Raw genomic sequence first — 22,111 nt, 5'->3', positions numbered from 1 at the left:
ATCTAGTGAATTGCATGTAACCAACTCTTAGTCTTGAGTGAGTTTAATTTCTCTTTTTAGACTTAGCATGGGAGGAAAAAAGGGAGTCTCATGCTTTTTTATGGATAATATTTCTTGAAAAATTTCTCATTAATTGGCATCATGAGCCTATCACCCTTTCGATTAATAAGACAGTAAGCTCCATTTAAGTAGTCTGGCTCTACTATGAAGGGTCCTTCCCATTTGGGATTGAATTTTCCTTTTGTTTTGTGTGTCATGACAATTGGTCGTCTGACTGTTAAGATAAGGTCGCCTTTCTTGAAGATCATTTCTTTGACTTTTTGGTATAGGTTTTAGAGATTCGAGCTTGGTATAACTCAATCTGTTATTAGGCTTGAAGCCGCTTATCGTCTAACGCTTCCACTTCTTTGAGGTGTAGTCGATGTTGTTCTTCATCAGTCATCCTAGTTGCAAGAGCAACTCTTAGGGATGGGATCTGAATTTTTAATTTTATTATAGCTTCGCAGCCGTAAACTAAAGAAAAGGGAGTAGCTTTTGTTGGAGTTCTTACCATTGTGCGATAAGCCCATATACATTTGCCAAGTTTTTTGTCAAGTCGCATCGACTTTAAGAGACAAACTTTTTAAGAAGCTTCACAATGATTTTATTGAAAGCTTCTGCAATGCATTAGCTGACAGATAATAATGCCGTTGATGTCACTTTGGATTCTAAACTTATTGCAGAATCTCTAAAAACCGTGGTCGACAAATTAAGTTCCATTGTCATGAACTATTCGTCTTGGTACACCAAAACGGTAGATAATGTGATGTTTAATAAATTTGATCATGTTTGAAGTCTTGACTTCTTTCAAAGGTATTGCTTCTGCCCACTTAGAGAAGTAATCGGTTACTGTCAAGATAAACCGATGTCCTTTGGATGTTAGTGGAGAGATGGGCCCAATGATATCCATTCACCACATCTCAAATGGCCAAGATGGAGATGTCAGATGCAGATTCCCTAGTGCTTGATGGATGAAGTCACCATAGATTTGGCATGCATGATATCATTTAGCATAATCAATGGTGTCTGCCATTATTTTTGGCCAATAATAGCCAAGTCTTTGGAGGTCGATCCCCTAATTTAGATCCGGGCTGATGAGCTCCACACATCCCATTGTGAGATTCTTTGAGAGCTTCTTGCGCTTCTTTTCTGGAAAGACAGCAAAGCAAGATCCCATCATGCGATTTTCGATATAGCATTGGAGAAGTCAAATTCTAGTAGAATCGAAGGGCTTTCCATTTGACGACAGCCGCTTCTTTGGGATCATCGGGAAGTATGTCATACAAGACATAATCAATATACTAGAATCTCTAGTCCCTTGGTTCGAGACTTGTGAAAGTTTCACAGACGATCTCTATTATTTGTCTTTTGAATAATCTTCTAGAGGAAACTTGGGGTTATACAAGTCACGACCTGTGACAAATATCTTTGTTTCTGCCTTTGGTGCCAATACTGATGAAGTCGTCAGCGAGGCTAAAGCGTCGGCATAGGTGTTTTGGGTTCACGAAATGTATCTGATAAAGAAGCCCTCAAACTTTTGGACTAACTTTAGCGCTGCGAAGTGGTATGGGACCAAATCCTCATTGCGCACTTCATATTCTCCTTGAACTTGATTCATAATGAGTTAGGAATCACCTTAACTTCAAGGTGTCGAATATTGATTTTCTCGACCAATTGCATTCTTGGTAGTAAGGTAATGTACTCTGCTACATTATTGGTGCATGACTCGGTTAAGGAGAATCCTTTTGGAATCACGAATCCAGTTGGGGATACAAGTACAACCCCTACTCCAATTGTGATTCTTTCATCAGGTCGTGCTCCTGATGCACCATTAAAGAATAATTTCCATACTTACTTAGCTTCTACTTGTTGGGTCATGCAAGCTTCTGCTATCTCGTCTAGGAGATCTTAGAAGAATCTGTTATTGAATGGTCAGCTAAGAAATCTACCAAGGCTTATTCTTTAACAGCTTTTTCAGGCATACATCACATCTCATACTGCGATAACAGTATGACCCATTTTGCAAGATGACAGTTCAATAAAGACAATCTCATCATGAGCATCCTCAAGGGATTTACCTTGGATATGACATAGATTAATTGTCCGACCAAGTAGTGTCACATTTTTTGGACGACGAACACCAAGGCTAGGCATTCTTTCACTTAGCTTTTCCTGACACACTTGTCCACTAAGGGTCATCAAGTAGATCAGGATGGACCCACATTATCTCTTCTTTTGGAGTAGCAAGGGGTACCAACCCTTTATCTTTTTGACCATGTGATTTTGTGTTTATCAGGCATAGATCCCCATTAGGGATCGGGATCACACCGATTGGAGCTTGAACGGGTGAAGAACTCCCAAGTTGGACTGACACCATGTTGGTGGTCACTGTTTTCTGTTCTGGCTTTAGCTTGAGTACTTCTGCATCAACCAGAGCATGTAGGATATCCTTGAAGATGTAGCTCCTCTTTGTCGAATATCCTAACATCCTATGGTAAAGGTAGTAGTTTGGATCATCTACCTTCCCCCACTTCTTCAGGCTTTTTAACTTTAGGGATTTTCAGCTTATCACTCTTCTGAAGTAGCTTGAATAGACAGACCACATGCTCCTCTTTGAAGGAGTATTGCTTAGGTACTCTTTGCTAACCTGACGCTTGATCCTTAGCAGATGATAGTCGAGGATTGGCTTTAGTAGTCATAGTATTTTTCCCTTTTGACTAGGAAGATTGGTCTTGGCCCCCTTGTGCAAGTTGCTTATGCTTGCTTTCTTATTCAGCATTGACCCTGGCAACTATTTCTTAAGCCTGTTCGCCTTAGGAGACTAATTGTTTCTAGAAGCGGCACTCTGCAACTCCTATTTAGGCTAGGAGTTAGATCTGTAAGTTGTGTCGAAAAGTTTCCACCAGAGTAGACTGTATCATACCTGTCGGACATTGCAGAGCCATGCTTCTGAACCTCTCGACGAAGGCTTTGATGGGCTCTCCCTTCTTCTGCTTAGTGGCAAGAAGGGTAGGGATAAAGACTTTTGTGACGTCTTCAAAGAATCCTGACAGTAAAAGTCTCTCTAGATTCACTCACTTATTGATACATCTCGCAGGCAATTTCATCAACCATTTAAAGGCAACTCCTTTGAGGGTGCCAATGAACAAATGAGCCAATATCGTGTCGTTTGATATCACATTCCCAATCCATGACTTAAAATAGTAGATATGTCGATTCGATGACCTTGTGCCATCAAAAGCTTATAGGGTCGGGATTTTTGAATTTTGGAGGATAAAGCAGGATAGGGCCTGATAACTCCTTCATCTTGGAGCTCACTTCTATTGGCAATAGCATTAAGGTGTTCTTTCATTTTCGTAGATTGAAGATTTTGCTCGTTCTCAGTCTCTCTCACTTCTTTAGAGGAAGATTCTATGTGGTGAGCTTCTTGATCAGCAGTCTCAATTACTTTTTCCTTCCCCTTTGACGAAGATGATCCTGCTCTTCGGGAAGATTCATGCCGAGTTGGCAAGTCTACTTTTTAGGACCTTGCCCTATCCGTGACAATTTGATCCATCAAGATTCAGAGTTTATTGATAGTCTCCTGCTATGATTTGAGCATGGCTTGCTACTCATCAAGTCTCTTCACTAGATCTTCAAGGTTTCCTACCATATGAGCAGTGCTCTCATGTTCTATGAAAGAGCTAGAAGATTGAGACTCTGCGATAGCTGAATGTTCATCATCAGAGTTAATTCCTTTAACTAATCTTTAATAATTGACAGGGGTATAACTCCCTTTCGAGTCCGAGTGTGCTGATAGATTCTATCAGACTTACTCAGGATTTCTTTCAAGCCAGGAGATCAGTTTGCTTCTGACTCTTTGGAGTTAGAGATTGATGACCTCCCTCTATTGATCATATTGGAAGTAAATCCAAGGTATTCATCCTCTGAAGTTTTCTTCTTGTGAGAACGTCGTCATTTATTAGGCAAGGCAACGTTCGTCTGTCGGTCAAACACCAACGGTCTTGATGCATGTAAATAACATTAGTATCCTGAGAGAACTGCATAAATCAATCATTCACATTGGCATGAACGAGTGACTCATTGTATCGGTCTTTCTCTCGATATGAACTCTCTCATGTTTGTTACCGAGCCTCGAGAGGAGTTACTCACTAAACATGAGGCTTGAATTGAAACCCCTGTCTACGATTGTTTGCGTCAGAAATTGATTTCTTTACTGAATCCATTACAATCATTTATCGACTTTATAGATTCAAAAAAAAGATGAGTCTTTTTATAAGGATTCTTTAGACAAAAGAAATAGATCAATAATTCCCTAGAAACACACGCAGAGGACATTTATCACCCACTGCTTGCGTGGGGTCTTTGCCTGTGCCGGGGTTTATTTATGGACCACCGCAAATCAGATCCAGTTGATTTCGTTATCTCACAAAGGAAACAAGAAATTGAAGTGAATGACTCAACAAGGTGAGCCAAACACTCGTCTCGAGATTAAATCAAAGTTTGATCTCAATGGAAGCAGGTAACAGGTGCTGAAGGGGCTGCAGATCTAAAACTCCTCCTCTTTATGCTGAAGAACTTGAAGATCTCTCTTCCTCCTTTTTGAAATTCATGCTCCTTTGCAAGGGTTTATGGATATTTTGTTCAAAGTTTGAGTTTAAGGATGATGGGTATAATGACTAAACTATGAACTTGAGGATGATGGCTTTCCCCCTTCAACCATGGTTGAAGTTTTGAACTTGGGTGAGGGGTATTTTGGGTGTTTTGGGTAAAATTGGTCAAAAGTTCAACTTGAGGGGTTTTGGATAAAAATCAAACCCATCGTTTGTATGTATGAATCCCGTGGGTTTAATTAGACTCCAACCGTAAAATCCCATTTTGTTTGTAGGATTCCGGCTAAAGTTCATAATTTTCCATTTAATTTTAGGTTTTTGAATTGGAAATTGTACCTAAAACGTTGATTTTTGCTGTAGGTTGTAGGCAATAAAAATTACCTTTATCCCTACATAGCAACTTGGAACAAGCAAAAGAGCTTAAGGGACCACAGTGGGTGAAGGAAAGCCGACTCGTCTAGAGTCCATCCGACTCAGGCGACTCGACGAGTCGGCACATCGACACAAAAGATGTTATTTGTCGGCTCTTCCTATCAAAGCCGACTTGATTTGAGTCCAGACAAGTCAGGTGACTCGACGAGTCAGCACGTCAACACAAAAGGCATCATTTGTCGCCTCTTCCTATCGAAGCCGACTCGATTCGAGTCCACCCGACTCAGTCGGCCAGACGACTCGACGTTTCTTCATGTCGACATGAAAGGCGTCATTAGTCGGCCCCTCGAAGATGACTTGACCAGACAACTCAACGCTTCTTCATGTCGACACGAAAGGCGTCATTAGTTGGCCCCCCCGAAGACGACTCGATCGAGACAACTCGACCCAGACGACTCGCCAGCACGAGTCGGACCCGCCTGAAGGCTTGAACTCGCCTGAACAGCTTAAAGCTTGCATGCAGACCTAAGCGCCAACTCACCTGAATGCCTAGACAAGCTTACTTGTTAGCTACCCACTTGGAGTATGGGAAAAGTCACATCAATGGTCACATCCCACAGCTAAAGAGCATGACGCTCCTCACCTAGGCTAAGTATAGCCAGAACTGTCCTAATAGCCATTGATGGCTACAAGAATAGGGCGGCTGGCCGGCTACAAGAATAGGGCAGCTGGTAGGACCCTCTAAGAAGTCACATCCCATAGCTAGGGAGGCATGGTCTACTAGTGGTCAAATCTCACAAATCAAAGGATGACCCATGCTATCTCTTGCCTATTTAAAGCCACTTTTAGTCAATGTGAAAGGGGTTGATTGGCTGCTTGATTTTTGCTAGCTAATCATCCCACTTCTGAAGGTTGATACTTGGCTTATTTTCTAAAGGTTCCCTAGTAGAAGGAGACTAGTCTAACCTCCCAGACTTGAGGCTCTCAAGCTCTTTGCAAGATCTTGCATAGTAGCTCTCCCCAAGCAGTCAGCCCACAAGCACGAGCACTAGTTTGGCCTCGGGTAGACTCAAACTCAACCTCAGGAGCTTATACTGAGTATTGAAGCCCCAATCGCGACGTCGATCGTATCATCCAAGGGAAGCAAACTTGGCTCAAACACCAAGGGAGGCGTCCTATCGCTACTAAAGAACCCACGTTAAATAAGAAGGGCCATTCCCTTCACCTCTGTTGTAAAATATTGACCATTAGTTTGTAATAAGCCACTCTTATAAACACAAATGACCCCTCGAAGGGGAAGTTAATTTTTACACCCTACAGAAGATGGCAACCACAGTGGGAGAAAATAATTTTTTCAACCGAAATAGTGGTGGCGTAGTACGATGGCGTTGCGGAAGGGACAACTATTGAGTCCCTCGTGATCAAGTTCAAAGAGTACTTATCTTCATCCTCCTCTAGCAGCAATACGTCTCACAAGTGCTACAGAGTCGCGCATATGGCCCGACCCTAAGAAGTCGAGGCAACCACGCCCAACAGCTCTACCCGAGCTACAACAAGGGGTTCTATCTCCCCCAAGCTATTTACTAACCAAGCTAGCCAAAGGGCTACTTGTTGGGTTGCTAATCAATCCATAAAGCCCCCCGTGCAAGAGTAGACCGCGGTTTAGGTAGACGACCACGCCTTCGCCATCGACATGAGTTCCCCCCTCTCCAAAAGAGTCCGGCGGCATCGATGACAAGCTCTCCCTTGCCAGGAAGCCCAAGCCATCACTTCTTTTGATGGCCTGAATTACTATTCAGGCTTGAGAAGTCCAAGCAGGGATGATAAGTACCTAGTTTTGGCAGACGACGTCGATCAGGTGAGCCTACTTGCTTAGGCGGGGTCCCCTCTGTCGACTGAGTCCCTAAAGTTGGCAGATTCGATGTCTCGAGCCAGCCTGACATTTCATGCGAGCGCTACTCCAGCAGCAGACTCTCCTATCTGGGTGAAGTCAGCAATTCATGTGAGCCTACCAAATCAGGCAAGGTTCACTCATCAAAATGATATTCCACATCGGGCGAGCCTGACGTTTCAGGTGGGCCCACTCCTATTTCAGGCCGACTCCATCCATCAAGGTACATGACCGAGTCAAGCAAGCCACCTAAGTCAAGTGGATTCCAAGACTCAGTTGGATAACATCTTGAAGCAGATGAATCCTACCTGACTGACCATTCGACCAGACCTCGCCAGCAGTCGACCGAGGCCAGACCTCGCCAGCAGCCAGCCAAAGGTCACCAACACCCTAGACCTTGCTAGAAGTTGGCTGAGGGTCACCAGGATCCTTAAGCTCGCCCACAGTCGGTTGGAGCTCGCCCACATGCTAGACCTCGCCTGTCTCATGAGGTCAGCTAAATCCGACACTCAGGGAATTTCCTAGGTGTCCTCATGTCGGCTCTTTTGAGCCTCCTTCACCTGACTTCTCACTTGGTCTTTCTGACACCGGTGGTCACCACCACCAACCTACAGGGGATCTGAGGGATCATCTGATTCGCAAGCACACTATTCATGAGGCAAACCCTCAGTGCCATCGCGAGAGACTTATCTAGGTGGTACTTGCTGATTGCTAGTGTTCCAATACACCAAAGCCATTGGTGTTCGAGAGACTCTTCCAGCAACCATTAAAGACGAGACCTCTCCGCCAAAGACACCATCATCATAGGAGACAAGCTTCTGATGAAGTGGAGAAGTGGAGCTCCCCGCCGTAACTGTTAATATGACGGGGAAGTCCAAGGCCATTGAGCGTGAAGGTATCTGCCAACGCACTCGACCCCAAATAGGGGTGGCCGTTCTGTTTGACTATACGCGCCTAGCACCCATCTTTGATGACGACGATGATAATTGCTCTGTAGTGGCAATGTCTCAGGCTTCAAGCTTGTTTCAGGGTAAAAGCACGAAAGTGCACATGACCAACATCCCTGATGAGATATCAAGGAGACCCGACTACCAACAAGCAACCATCAACTCCTGAAGGAGATGTTGGAACAACTTCTAAGTGAGAAGAAGAAGAAGAAGAAGAGAGAGAAAGGACTTCGCGAGCTTCGCATAAATCCTCAAAGAACAAAGAGCGGGTGCCTACTCCTTCTCACTCCTCATCCGAGTCATCTAGAGGAGCATCATCTTCGGGTCATAATCCAAGTGACAAAAGGATCGACGGGTTTCAAAGTCAACTCGATGCTTTGAAGCTCCAGAAACATATGAACAAGCTGGGGGTTGTCAGACCGTATCTGATCGAATGGGATACAGTCTCCTACCCGGTGAAGTTCAGCTACTGGACCTCCTGCAGTTCGATGGCACGAGTTCTCCTTCTCAGCACATTTACTACTTCCAGGCACAAACTGGACACATAGTGGGGAATGATCCCATTATGACTCGACTGTTCATTAGTACCATCAAGGGGGTCACTTTTGAATAATTCTGTAGATTAGAGCCTGGATCCATTACCTGCTGGAATGACATGAAAAGGCTCTTCATGGCCATATTCTTTAATGATGATAAAGAAGTATCGATGACCACCCTGCTAGCTGCAAAGCAGAGGAAGACAGAGTCTGTAAGTAACTTTTTCAAAAGATTCAGGAACCGATCACTGCATACACGTGATCAGATTTTTGAGGCCACTCTCATTGAGACATTCCAGAACAATCTCTTCATCAACATTCTGTCCAACATGGGCATCGTCATAGCTCGCTCATGGAAAGACTTAATCCACCAAGGAGAACGAGTCGAGAGCATGCTCAACCGTATGGATGCTGAAGAGCCATGTGAATTTAAAGGAGGTGATGACCAAAGCAATTTCACTTTGATGGTGGAAACCACTTCCTCATCCCAACCATCTTCAAAATAGAGGGGCAATGCTTTGAGGCATAAGAAGCCCACGATGGCATCTACCGAGTTCACCGACTCGGATAAAAACTATGGGGCTGACTGCAAAGACTTGGCTACTATTGGCCGAAGATGATCGGTGATGCTTAAATACGTCAATCTCTAGAGGACCTACATCCGACGACAACTTTATACCCATTCATAATGGAAGCGGTCTACTCAAATGAGCAATGTGTTAGCAGAGGATTTCATCCTTCAACTCCCACAAGGTCAACTAAGGCGTCTTGACGCTTCAATCCTGATTCTCTCTAGAGTGGGGATGGTCTCGGCTTCTTTGTGAAACCATGTACTACGTGAATTCTTCTCTCTGATGGAGTCATGACGATTCAAACTGAATTCACCCGTCGATCCTCTTTAATAGGACGATGGGTCCATACAAAAAGTTATCATGTTAACAGTCATCTTTGATAACTAATCTCCTCCAAATTCTCCTGTTGGTTCTCTTCATCAGGACAACGAGCCCACATGAACTATCATCACCTCAGATAGTTAAATTTTGTTCTACCATGCAATGAACACCTCGATAAAAAATGGTGACCTACCATACGATGTGTCACTATTCTAATTAGCATCGTTATACTCATTCCTGAGTCAATGAACGACTTGCTTTCCTCCGACATGAGGCTAAACTGCTCCTTTTCACTCCGACAAGTATACAAGTATAAACTGATCCTCCTACATTCTGATAAGTATATGAGTATAAACTGCTCCTCCTACACTCCGACAAGTATACAAGTATAAACTGCTCCTCCTACAATCTGACAAGTACATGAGTGTAAACCGCTTCTCCTATACTCTAACAAGTATACGAGTATAAATTGTTCCTTACCTTTGACGAGAAGTTCCTAGAGGATATTACCCATAATATTCTTAAGGATAACCTGGCAACCTCTAACTAGTATATGAGGCTAAACTGTTCCTTACCTTTGATGGGAAGTTCCTGGAGAATATTATTAAGGATAACCCGACAACCTCCAACTGGTATACGAGGCTAAACTATTCCTTATTTTGACGGGAAGTTCCTAGAGAATGTTCTTAAGGATAACCCGGTAACCTCTAACTAGTATATGAGGCTAAACCGTTCCTTACCTTTGACGAGAAGTTCCTAGAGGATGTTACCCATAATATTCTTAAGGATAACCCGGCAACCTCCCATGGTGCATGAGGCTAAACTGCTCCTACCCTCCAACTGGTAAACGAGGCTAAACTATTTTTTACCTTTGATGGGAAGTTCCTAGAGGATATTACCCATAATATTCTTAAGAATAACCCGACAACCACCAACTGATATACGAGGATAAACTATCCCTTACCTTTGATGGAAAGTTCCTGGAGGATATTACCCTTAATATTCTTAAGGATAACCTGACAACCTCTAACTGATATACGAGGCTAAATTGTTCCCTACCTTTGACGGTAAGTTCCTGGAGGATATTACCCATAAAATTCTAAAGGATAACCCGACAACCTCCTACTGGTGCTTGAGGCTAAACTGTTCCTACCCTCCAACTGGTATATGAGGTTAAACTATTCCCTACCTTTAACGGGAAGTTACTGGAGGATATTACCTATAGTATTCTTAAGGATAATCTAGCTGACTCCAACGGGTGTACGAGTATAAACCGTTTTCTACCTTTAACGGAAAGTTCCTGGTAGATATTACCCATAATATTCTTAAGGATAACCCGACCACCTCTAGCTGGTATATAAGGCTAAACTGTTTCCTACCTTTGATGGGACGTTCCTAGAGGATATTACCCATAATATTGTTAAGGATAACCCGACGACCTCTAACTGGTATATGAGACTAAACTGCTCCATTTCCTCCAGCCGGTGCATGAGGCTAAACTGCTCTCTTTCCTCTAACTAGTATACGAGGCTAATCTGCTTCCTTTCCTTCAATCGGTGCATGAGGTGAAACTGCCACTTTACTCTGATAAGTATACAAGTATAACTGATACTCCTTTCCTCCAATCGGTGCATGAGGCTAAACTGCTCCCTTTCCTCTAACCAGTGCACGAGGTGAAACTACTTCTTGTCCTCCAACCGGTGCACGAGGTGAAACTACTTCCTATCCTCCAACTGGTGCATGAGGCTAAACTGCTCCTACCCTCCGACTGGTATACAAGGTTAAACCGTTCCCTACGCTCTTAATCCAAATGCCTCAAATGGCTAAGGATAGTGGAAAAATATTAGCATTAAGCGTAAGAGAAACTCCTCGACAACTTACCATGCTAAGGGCAAGAGCATGGCTAGTCTGACTCAAATGGCAGTTGGTAAAAACAAATCAAGTCTATTGATAGCTGAGGGTTTGCTAAAAATCCTAATTGGCGATCGTTAGCAGTGATTGAATAATTCAATCTCACCAAGTTTAATTAGAAGGCACCTCGCTCCGTCTGAGCAGTGATCACTTTGCAGGTCTTCATATCCAAAGTGTTCCAGACCCCAAACGACCCGATTCAGGTCTGAAAATTTTGGATGGGGTCTTGTAGGTAATAAAAATTGCCTTTATCTCTACACATTAACTTAGAACAAGCAAAAGAGCTTATGGGACCAGAGTGGGTAAAGGCAGGCCGACTCATCTAGAGCCCACCCGACTCAGGTGACTCGACGAGTTGGCTCATCGACACAAAAAATGCCATTTGTCAGCTCTTCCTATCGAAGCCAACTCAATTCGAGTCTAGACGACTCAGGCGACTCGACGAGTCAGCACGTCGATACAAAAGGCGTCATTTGTCGGCTCTTCCTATAGAAGCCAACTCAATTCAAGACTACCCAACTCAGTTGACTAGACGACTCGACGTTTCTCATGTCGACATGAAAGGTATCATTAGTCAGCCCTATGAAGACGACTCGACCAGACGACGTGACACTTCTTCATGTCGACACGAAAGGCATCATAAGTCGGCCCCCCCGAAGACGACTCGACCGAGACGACTCGACCTAGACGATTCGCCGACCTCGCTTGTTTGGCCGACTTGCCAGCACGAGTCAGACCCGCTTGAAGGCATGAGCTCGCCTGACAGCTTGAGCTCGCCTGAAGGTCAAGCTTGACAGCTTGAAGCTCGCCTGCAAACCAAAGAGCCAGCTCACCTGAATGCCTAGTCAAGCTCACTTGTCAGCTGGCCACTTAGAGTATGGGAAATGTGACATCAACGGACACATCCCACAGCTAAAGAGCATGGCGCTCCTCACCTAGGCTAGGCATAGCCAGAAATCTCCTAATAGCCATTGATGGCTACAAGAATAGGGTGGCTGGTAGGCTACAAGAATAGGGCGGTTGGTAGGACCCCCTAGGTAGTCACATCCCACATCTTGGGAGGCATGGTCTACTAGTGATCAAATCCCACAAATCAAGGGATGGCACATGCCATCCCTTAGCTATTTAAAGCTACTTTCAACCAACGTGAAAGGGGTTGATTGGCTGCTTGGTTTTGGCTAGCTAATCATCCCACTTCTGAAGGTTGAACCTTGGCTTATTTGCTAAAGCTTCCCTGGTAGAAGGAGACTGGTCTGTCCTCCCAGACTTGAGGCTCTCAAGCTCTTTATAGACTCTTGCGTAGTAGCCCTTTGTAGACTCGTCTAAGCTCTTAGACTTGAGGCTCTTAGGCGCTTTTCAAGCTCTTGCATAATATCTCTCCCCAAGCAGTCAGCCCACAAGCACGAGCACTGGTTTGGCCTCGGGTAGACTCAAACTCAGCCTCAGGAGCTTCTACAAAGTACTGAAGCTCCAATCGCAGCGTTGATCGTATCATCTAAGGGAAGTAAACTCGGCTCAAGCACCAAGGGAGGCATCCTATTGCTACCGAAGAACCCACGTTAAACATTGATCATTAGTTTGTAATAAGCCACTCTTATAAAAACAAATGACCCCTTGAACGGGAAGTCAATTTTTACACCCTACACATGTAAGCAATGTCTCCGAGGCGGCCATGTTTCCACAGGAGTCGATCGGCCTCTCCGCATATTGAGAGAATGGCTCCCGTAGCTTCTTCATATGGGGGTGAGCCTTTATAGCTCTTGTGAACTCAAATTAACATTTTAAATATTGTATCCTCATTTGTCTCCTTTGTGAGGCATTCGAGAAGAGCGGATATCCTTCTTTGTGGGGATTAACACTTAAAAAGACGTGTTTTGTTTCATCAAAACACGTTCTAAGGCAAATGGGGTGATTTCATGCTGTATTGTACTCTGTCGGGCAATATTGTCATGTTATCTACGTGACAATGTACATTGACCCTTACGTGTGAAGCAGTTGAAATTGTCTCGCCAATTTACAAGGTAATGACTCTATCTCGTGGATTTGCGAGATGAGTTCAACTTCTTGTATTTCCTTAGAAATATTTTTCTGAGTGTGCTTTATTTGTTTTGGTTGAATTCCCCTCGGATGTATTCTCATCTTATGCGGCAAGTGGTGGTAGTAGAGAGACTTTTACTACTGTTGACGATGCACCACTTGTCACTATTGCTCCTCAATTCAATCCAGACGGGCCTGGGTATGTTCCTCGGCTTGTACGAGATGGAGATCATCGTACACTACGACGGCTGAGTACTGACACCTTACTTACTAAGGATCTCATCTCTATTCAAGCCCGAAAGAAGCCGGACTACTTGTTTGGTGATCATATTGAAGACCCGGATATGCTAACCCTTGAGGATGAGCATTGGTTGAACGAGGATGGCAGGAGTTTGCTATACATTCCCCCTATTCCTCGTCAATATACCCTTGCATGTTAGAGGAAGCAAGACGTAACTCGGGTGATGCCTTAGCATCTCACGGATGATCATGAGTAGTCCATTGTGGGTTTATTACTTATCAATAGACCCCATGTTCTGATGGGCGGGACTTTATTCGTGGTCTCCAACCAGGTATTCCGGGACTTGATACAGCACCGCCGAATGAGCTATCGATAGTCACCAACACGGTGAGGAATCAGCTCGCCAGACTTGGGAGGGAACTCCTTATGATAGGATATAGGTGTTATGGATGGGTGCACTCACCAGCGAAGAATGGGTGGACCCATATGACGAGCTATATTCTTGGACGCTGGGGTAATGAGTTGAAGAATAGCGAATTATATACACCGATACATGCCAGTATGTACGGATTACAGATTAGCAAACACCAATTCTTAGCATTGTTGGAGCTTTATAATCCCGACACCAATACTTTCTGATGCAGAAGGTTTCTGGACATCCTATAGGTGATTATCCATATCAGGAGTATTTCCCCCCTAACCGGCAGTTAAGGCAATTAGAGAAAACCTCTCCCGTTATTCACGACACATTGTGGGATCTTACGTGTATTATTATATGGCTTTAGCTAGTGTAGGTGTTCTGGTGAAGAAGACATCTCCACAGCTAAGCCTAAAACAATTCGCCGACTACCTGTTCTAGTGCCTAGATGATAGTTCTGGTGAAGCAGTTTGTGAGTTAACTCCTCTAACTCCCTCAGAGATCAATAACCTGATTGAGAAGATAGGTGCCCAATCAAACACTACTTCTACCACCGAGGGCAAGTTTCTAGCGAGGACCAAGTTTCGGACATTCTTGTGGCATGCCCAGATGCAGATTCAACCCATGACTCTTCTTGTAGGATATATCGCCATTTGGCTGAAGAAGTGTGTCGTACCTTATCAGTTCTCCACCACCTTACAGATAAAGGTTCTCTTCCCCGCTGTCCAGCTTGCTTATGGGAAGGACCTTCCCTTACTTCTGGTGATGGTCACTGATATACATAGCGGGCTTCAATACTTAGTTTCTAGCTTCACACAGGCAGGGCGTAAGCCATCGACCAAGATTCCCCCTGTCAAGGTCGAGCTCCTGTATACTTATCTAATGGTGTGGCTTGTTCTCCATCATCCTGATCTAATGTCAGCACCGAGCATCGTAGATCCTTCCATTCCTCTCTTGTAGTCATTATAAGAGAGCATGTGGGTAGCGAGAAGTTTCCTTAAGGAAAGGCAAAAGCTTCACATCCACAAATACTAGGAATTCTTCAAATGCTTCCCTCATTTCTCTGGGCAGTATAATGATTTTCTGATTGATGAAGAGAGGCTAAGGAGGAGGCATACTATCCTTGATGTGGGTTGCTTCTGGTGGTTGATGAATATCCAGCTTGGATATCTCGTCCTTCGTATGAAGGAGCGCTGTCACATAGAGCCTTACCTACCATGTTGATTTGCTCGTGAGTTTGGTTCCAACCAACTGTACGTTAGGAATGAGTCAAGAGCTGAGGACTGAGGGCGGTCTTATAGATGGTATCCGAGCGTGGCTTTGGAGTGTGATTGGTTACATTGGCGCTACTTTTACCCTCCCTGTGACAGGGCGTAAGACACAACTTACTTTTCTCTACTATAAGTGGCTCATAGCTGTGAATGAGCCTGTGAGGTTGAAGCATATTACAGAGTTGGAGGCCGTAGAAGAGGTTAAGGCCACCACTAAGACCATCCGTGACAATAAGCTTCCGGGGAAGTGGGGGAAGAAGTCTGCCAAACCCTCTGGCAAAGGCAAACAGATGGTAGAGGATGAGGATGAGCTCCTTCCCACTGATGATGAAGAGGAGACCTCAAAAGAAGACATCGGCGATGGCAGAGATATTGAGATTGAGGGTGATGAGGAGGCTGTCGATCCAGGTCTGTCTGACTCCTCCTTTTCCTCAAGATCACTTACAAACCTGGTGATCATTTGCCGAGTTCGTCCATTTTCTTTGTTTAAGCCTCCGATGACTTCAAAGAAGTTGAGACATGAGATTTTATTTACTGTCCTAACAAAATGACAAATGTCCTTCCAGGTGAAGCGGTTGAAGAAGAAGAGCCTCGTCCCTTCCTTCGTAGGAGATCTCAATCCATTGCCGAGGCTTCTTCATGGGTCGATTCGCATGTCAAGTTTAGGCAAGAGAGACTTGCTATTCATAAGGAGGCTCGATCCCTAAAGTAGAAGAAAATAGAAGGTAACGTCTATTTTGAGGCGGAGTCATTCAGCAACGCACCTACTGGCATAGAAGGTAACGTCTCACCTTTGCGCATCCTTTGATCATTTTACTTGTGAAATCTTTGGACCTAATCACATTCTGTGTTCTTATGGGGTCGCGAAGGAGGTGCATTCCCGGACCGACTAGAAGATCGAAATCGCTTGCCCTTTGACCAACTTATGTTGCTTGAAGTGCAGGTCGTATTAGGATAAGAGTATGGCCCATCTCGTTAACTGCTAATTCATTGAAGCCGGTTGTGTCATGAATACTTAGACTGGGTTGACATTGGAGATGACGTAGATCGTTTGTCAAACCAGGTAGTGTCCTATTTTCTGAATTGCGAATACCAAAGCGAGGTACTCCTTCTCGATCATCAGATATCAACACTCGACACCTACCAAAGTTCGACTCAGATAATATATTGCATGTTCGTGACCGTTGTCATCGTCTTATGCGAGTAAAGCACTTAACGAGTGGTTCATCGCTTTGACATAAATCAAGAATGGTTTACCCGACTTCGGTGCAATGAGGACATGAGGATTCGCTAGATATGCTTTGATATCTTCGAAGGCCTTCTGACAGGTGTTGCCCTAAATAAATGACACATCCTTCTTCATGAGCTTAGAGAATGGTTGGCATTTCCCGGATAGATTCGAGATGAACTGACGGATATAAGCTAATCGCCCTTGTAGTCCTTTGCGTTCTTTGAGGTTTCTCGGGGGTTGTAACTCATGTATCACCATCACTTTATCAGGATCGATGTGGATACCCTTAGTGGTGATGACGAATCTAAGGAATTTGCCGCTAGACATTCACAGGAAGGACTTGGTAGGGTTCATCTTTAATTGGTGACTCCGCATGAGATCGAAAATCATCTTTGATTCTTTAATGTGGTCATCTTTTCTGTGGCTTTTCACGACCAAATCATCAACATAGCACTCAATGGTCTTCTGGAGGTGTTCCTAAAAAATCTTCATCATTTCCCATTTGTATGTAGCGCCTGCGTTCTTCAAGCCGAAAGCATGACTGTGTAGCAGAAAACATCGAGGGGCGTTCTGAATGCGGTATGCTTTTCGTCATCCGGGTACATCTTGATTTGATTGTAACCCAAAAATCCATCCATAAAGGACATTCTCTCGAATCCGCACATGTTGTCAATGATGACATCCGTGATCGGGAGAGGGAAATCGTCTTTTGGGCAAGTGGTGTTCAGGTCTCTGAAGTTGATGTCTATCCTGATTTTTCCATTCTTTTTAAGAACCGGTACAATATTTGCTAGCCAGTCAGGATACTGCTCTTCCCTGATAAAGCTCGAGTCGATCAACTTTTTAACTTCAGACTCAATTGCTTTCATAATTTAGGGATGAAACCATCTTTGTTGTTGCTTGACAGGTTTGGCATCCGGTTTGATATTGAGGTGATGTATCGCCACGTTTGGATCAAGTCCTGGCATATCTTCGTAACTCCAGACGAAAACATCTATATATTCCCTGATGAGGGCAATCAACTCTTCTTTCTCGTCTGACGGAAGGCTATCATTGACAAGTATAGGTTTCTGATTCACTTCGTCACCCATATTCACCTGAATCTAAAACCCATATTCACCTGGACCACTTTGTCTTCAGTGTGAGTTCTCTTTGTTCGAATCTATCACCATATTGGATTTTCAGGTGATGGATCCAAGGATCTTCCTATGTTGGTAATTGATCGTCCTCCTCCATTATGGCAGGATCGACCGCGGCCATATTCGACATCAGGCCTCTGAACATTTCTCCAAGGCTGACATCGGAGTCCAAACTTGAAGAATCGGATGGGTATCCAACCTTATTCACTAATTGGTCAATGATTTGCAAGCAACACTCGTCATCGGATGAAGAGACATAGCCTAGACCCCTTTTATAGCTATAATAATGGTCGGGTTTTCCTTTCGATACGTAGGCCGGGTGAGGTGGAACCCGTGGACCTGGACCAAAACAAAGACCTTCTTCAAGTGGGAAGTTGTATCCCCATTTCTCCATGAAGTTACGCGCTTGTTGACTATATCTGAACAAGTGAGGACTAGGTCTTTCGTCGTTCCTATCTTCCTTTGAGAAGGCATCTAATGGTGGAGATATCTTCCTTTTGCTGAAGATTAACTCCTGCAAGAATGACGAGGGTCATTCGAAGTGAGTCTTGGATATGCTTCCTCATTATACAAGATGATCGAAGCAGCATATGTATATCGGGATTATCATACAGCCCCTGCATTACATCATCAAGACAAGGCAAATACTCTAAATCGTCATTCATTTCCCCTTCGGCCAGGTTCCAATACAACTACCATATGACGATTCTCCATCGTCAAGATTGATTATAAAGGGTACAATGTTATTTAATACAAAACCTCCATCGTAATCAAACCTAGCTTCGGTGTTAGCTTCTTCTCTACTATCTATGCCTTGAGCCGATGGTTAAGTATCAGATTCAACACCGCAAAGAAGAGAATCAGTGAAATAGTTTTTCAACCCCTTAAATGGTTGCGTATCCGTGACCATCGTCTTGACCTTGTTATTAGTGTCTATATATTCTAGATACTGGTGGAGGGTGGAAGGAACTATAATATTACCATGCATCCAAGATCAACCCAATAGTAAGTTATAAGAGGTCTCTGCATCGATCACATAGTACATGACCTCCGATTTTAAATCTCCAAGTTGGCACTTCACCTTGATTTTACCCAATGGCTTAGACCCATTGGTATTGAATCAGTAGATAATGGTGCCTATTAAAGCTAACTTGCTAGCGGGGATTCTGAGATTGTACATCAAGTGGAGTGGCATAATGCTGACAGCGGAACCTGGATCGACTTGGATCTGGTTGACAACGCTGGAACCGATGTATTCAGTAAATACAACGATCTGTCATGCTTTGAGTTCCTCATTTGCATGTCCTCTTTGGTAAAGGTGATGCAAGGGAACTGTTTGGCTGTGAGATTGTAGTGCTGAACTGATGACTCCGGCTCTTTGGGGGCTGGTCTGATCTGAGTGAGAAACACATCAGAATTAGCTAGAGCTTCTTGCAAAGCCTCCCGGGTGTCTTTAGATAGACGTAGTAACTCATATAGAGTTATCCTCACTGAGATGTTAGCCAATTGGGCCATAACATCGAAACGGTATGGTGTGTTCGAACTTCCCAGTTTATCTCTTCTAATTGGACGATTGAAACGAGACTGCTTTGGGTTTTGAACCTCTTGGTGCTGGGGTTCCTTTTGTTTAGCCGTAGCCTCTTTCTATTTATTTGTTAATGGCTGCTGAGGTTCTTTAGAAGACTTTAGTGTGGTCGTGACCATCCCCTGCTCAACTAATTGATCGGCCACCTTGGGATAATTGAATCGATACTCGTTCCCGCTTCTGGTGACAAAGGCCGGTTCTTCGCTGGTCACAAAGCTTCATGCTCATTGTCAAAAAGCGAGAAGGTAGGGATCCCTTTGTCGTTTTCCTCCGGAATCGCTGTGGTGGCGCAATAGGACTTTTCCTTACCCTTGGACTTGGATTTCTTCTTAGAAGAGGACCCCATCCACTATTCGTCTTTGAGCAGATCTAGATGGAACCAAAGAATTTCATCGTTCGGGGCCGTATGTGGCACAAGACCATTCTGGCGCTGTCTATGAGGATCATCATTGACGGTCTTGATTTCCACCTTCATTACGGGTTTTGGTTGAAACCATGTTAAGGGAACAGACCCGAAGCTGATAGTAATTGCATTTGCACCCATCTTCTTTTCCTTGGGTTGCTTCGAAGTGATGATCCCGACGTCAATCAGGGCCTGGATTTTGTCTTTGAGCGCATAACACGTCTTCGTAGGATGATGAACTGCCCTATAGAATGCGTAGTATTTCAGATCCGTAGTCTTTTTAGCTCCCTCCTGGTCAGTGATTGGAGGCAACTTCATCTTGTTGTTCCCCAGAAGGTATTTAAATATACTGGGGACCTCGTCTTCCTTAAAAGAATACTCTTTTAGGAACTTTGGTTTCGTAATCTTCTGTTGCCTTTGAGGTCTCTGTTGCCACTGAGACGACGACTGCTACAGTGCTTGTGGTTGTACTTCTTGCTGAGGCTGTAGTTGGAACGTCTGATTCGCATCCACTACCTTTGCTTGTGCCTTCCCTCTACCACGAGGGACAAATTTATGCTTAGGGAGATTCACTACCGTGTGGCCTCTCTCAGCCTTCTTCCTCTTGAGGAAGCGTTCAGCTTGCTCCCCGCACATCTTCAGATCTTTCCAGGTTTTGGACGACGCTGTTCCCATGGCTTCTAGCACATCCAAAGAGATGTTATTGTGACAAGTTTGGAGGATGAACTCCTCCATGACTGGGTCTCGGCAATTCATTACCTTGTCACGCTTAGGTGGGACTTGAAGTAGATTAAGTGTTGAGTTGGGGAGCCTCTCCCATTGAATGGCATAAAGTTGAGTAGATTAAACTTCGCCGGTTATGGGATCAACTCCCACTCTCTTGGATAGGGATACAAAATACAGGTCTTCTTTACCTCTTAAGCAGACATCAATGCGTTGATCTTGCTCTCTAGGTCTTTCATTTTCTTGTCCTCACTTGCATTTTTCTTCGGACGATTCCGGGGAGGAACAACTAAACCACCCCTAGCGTTGTTATCCTCAGTGGACCACCCCTAGCATTTTGGTCAACAAGAGGGGTATTAGCGTTGGGATTTTCATCCATGTCTGTATCACTATCTCCTTGATTAGTAGCATTGTGACGGCTAGATTTGCCAATCTGGTTTGATAAGGCTTGAATCTGTTAGTCATGCATTTCTCTTATCCGTTGCACAGTCATTTCCATTTCAAAATTGAAATTCTCTTTCTGCTTGGCCAGGGTGTCTTCAAGGATTTTAGCCATTTGTTCAGCGTTGATCATGAACGCTTCACGGGATTATCCTGTGTTGGACACTGTATCGTTAGAAGTGACTGCAGAGTTGGCATCTGACACTTCATCGTCTAAGAGTGTCCTCTACTCAACCTAGGTCTGATAGTACCTGACCGTAACCAAGTGAGACGCTAGGATGCCCCTAGAAAGGGATCGAGACTGTAACATCGTGTTGACTTTCCCTTATCGACCATGTTGATGGTGACTTCTGGGAGTTCGTCATCCTGACCGACTGATCTTATTTTGTGAAACGTCTTGATTTAGATTTGGTTGTTTCAGTGGAGATCCTTTCAAATACCGAGACCCTCCGTGGAGCGATCTTGGGGTAGCTATATTCTGATAATACTACCCTGATTAACTTTTTACACGGACAATAAGACTTCGATTCTGGGATACTTCTCTTTTGAGATTTCCTCGTACTCCTAGCCTGATAGTACAACTCATCAACATTATGGCCGGAGCAACCTATCAGCTGTTGACTTGATTTCCTAGGCATGACATTGTCATGTAACAGATACTTCTCCTTCTGAGGATGTAATGTCTTGTTGGTGTTCTTAGGAGTCGCACGTTTAGATCCACCCCCTTGCGAGTGTGGAATCTTAATGGGCTCTTGAACCTAAACACATAACCCCAAGCGAGCAGTTACGAGCGTTTTCCCTATATTAGATGGCTTCAACTTGTTGGGAGGACATACGACCCCCAGCCTGAAGAGTCATTCAGGATTTGTTTACCGGACCCAAGTGTTCTTTAACTAGAGCTTTGCCCCAATCCTCATGCAAAGGACCAAGGCGATCTACCATCTTCATTTTGAATTTGGATAGGTTCACGCTCCATGAAATCCTCATGCAAAGGACCAAGGCGATCTACCATCTTCATTTTGAATTTGGATAGGTTCACGCTCCATGAGGCTTCATCGGAGGTAGATGATTCGATCTACCATCTTCATTTTGAATTTGGATAGGTTCACGCTCCATGAGGCTTCATCGGAGGTAGATGATTAGATGGAGCAGGATCGGAGGCTATCGGACGCTGAGAAACACGTGCGGAGCTGGGACCAGGTGCTAAACACACTTAGTGTTTCCCACCAGGTGCGAAACACACTTGGTGTTTCGCACCAGGTGTGAAACACACTTGGCGTTTCGCACCAGGTAGAAGTGTTTTGGCTATTTCCGGTGCTGTTTTCGGCGCTGTTTTTACCATTGGCACCCAAACTTGTTTAGATTTTGGTGATTCTTTAGCTTCCTCTTCCTTCTGTAGCTCCTGTGCCTTCTGCATGAG

This window comes from Asparagus officinalis, chromosome 4, assembly GCF_001876935.1.
Source record: "Asparagus officinalis chromosome 4, Aspof.V1, whole genome shotgun sequence".
NCBI lineage: Eukaryota > Viridiplantae > Streptophyta > Magnoliopsida > Asparagales > Asparagaceae > Asparagus > Asparagus officinalis.
Note: the sequence above shows the minus strand (reverse complement) of the source record.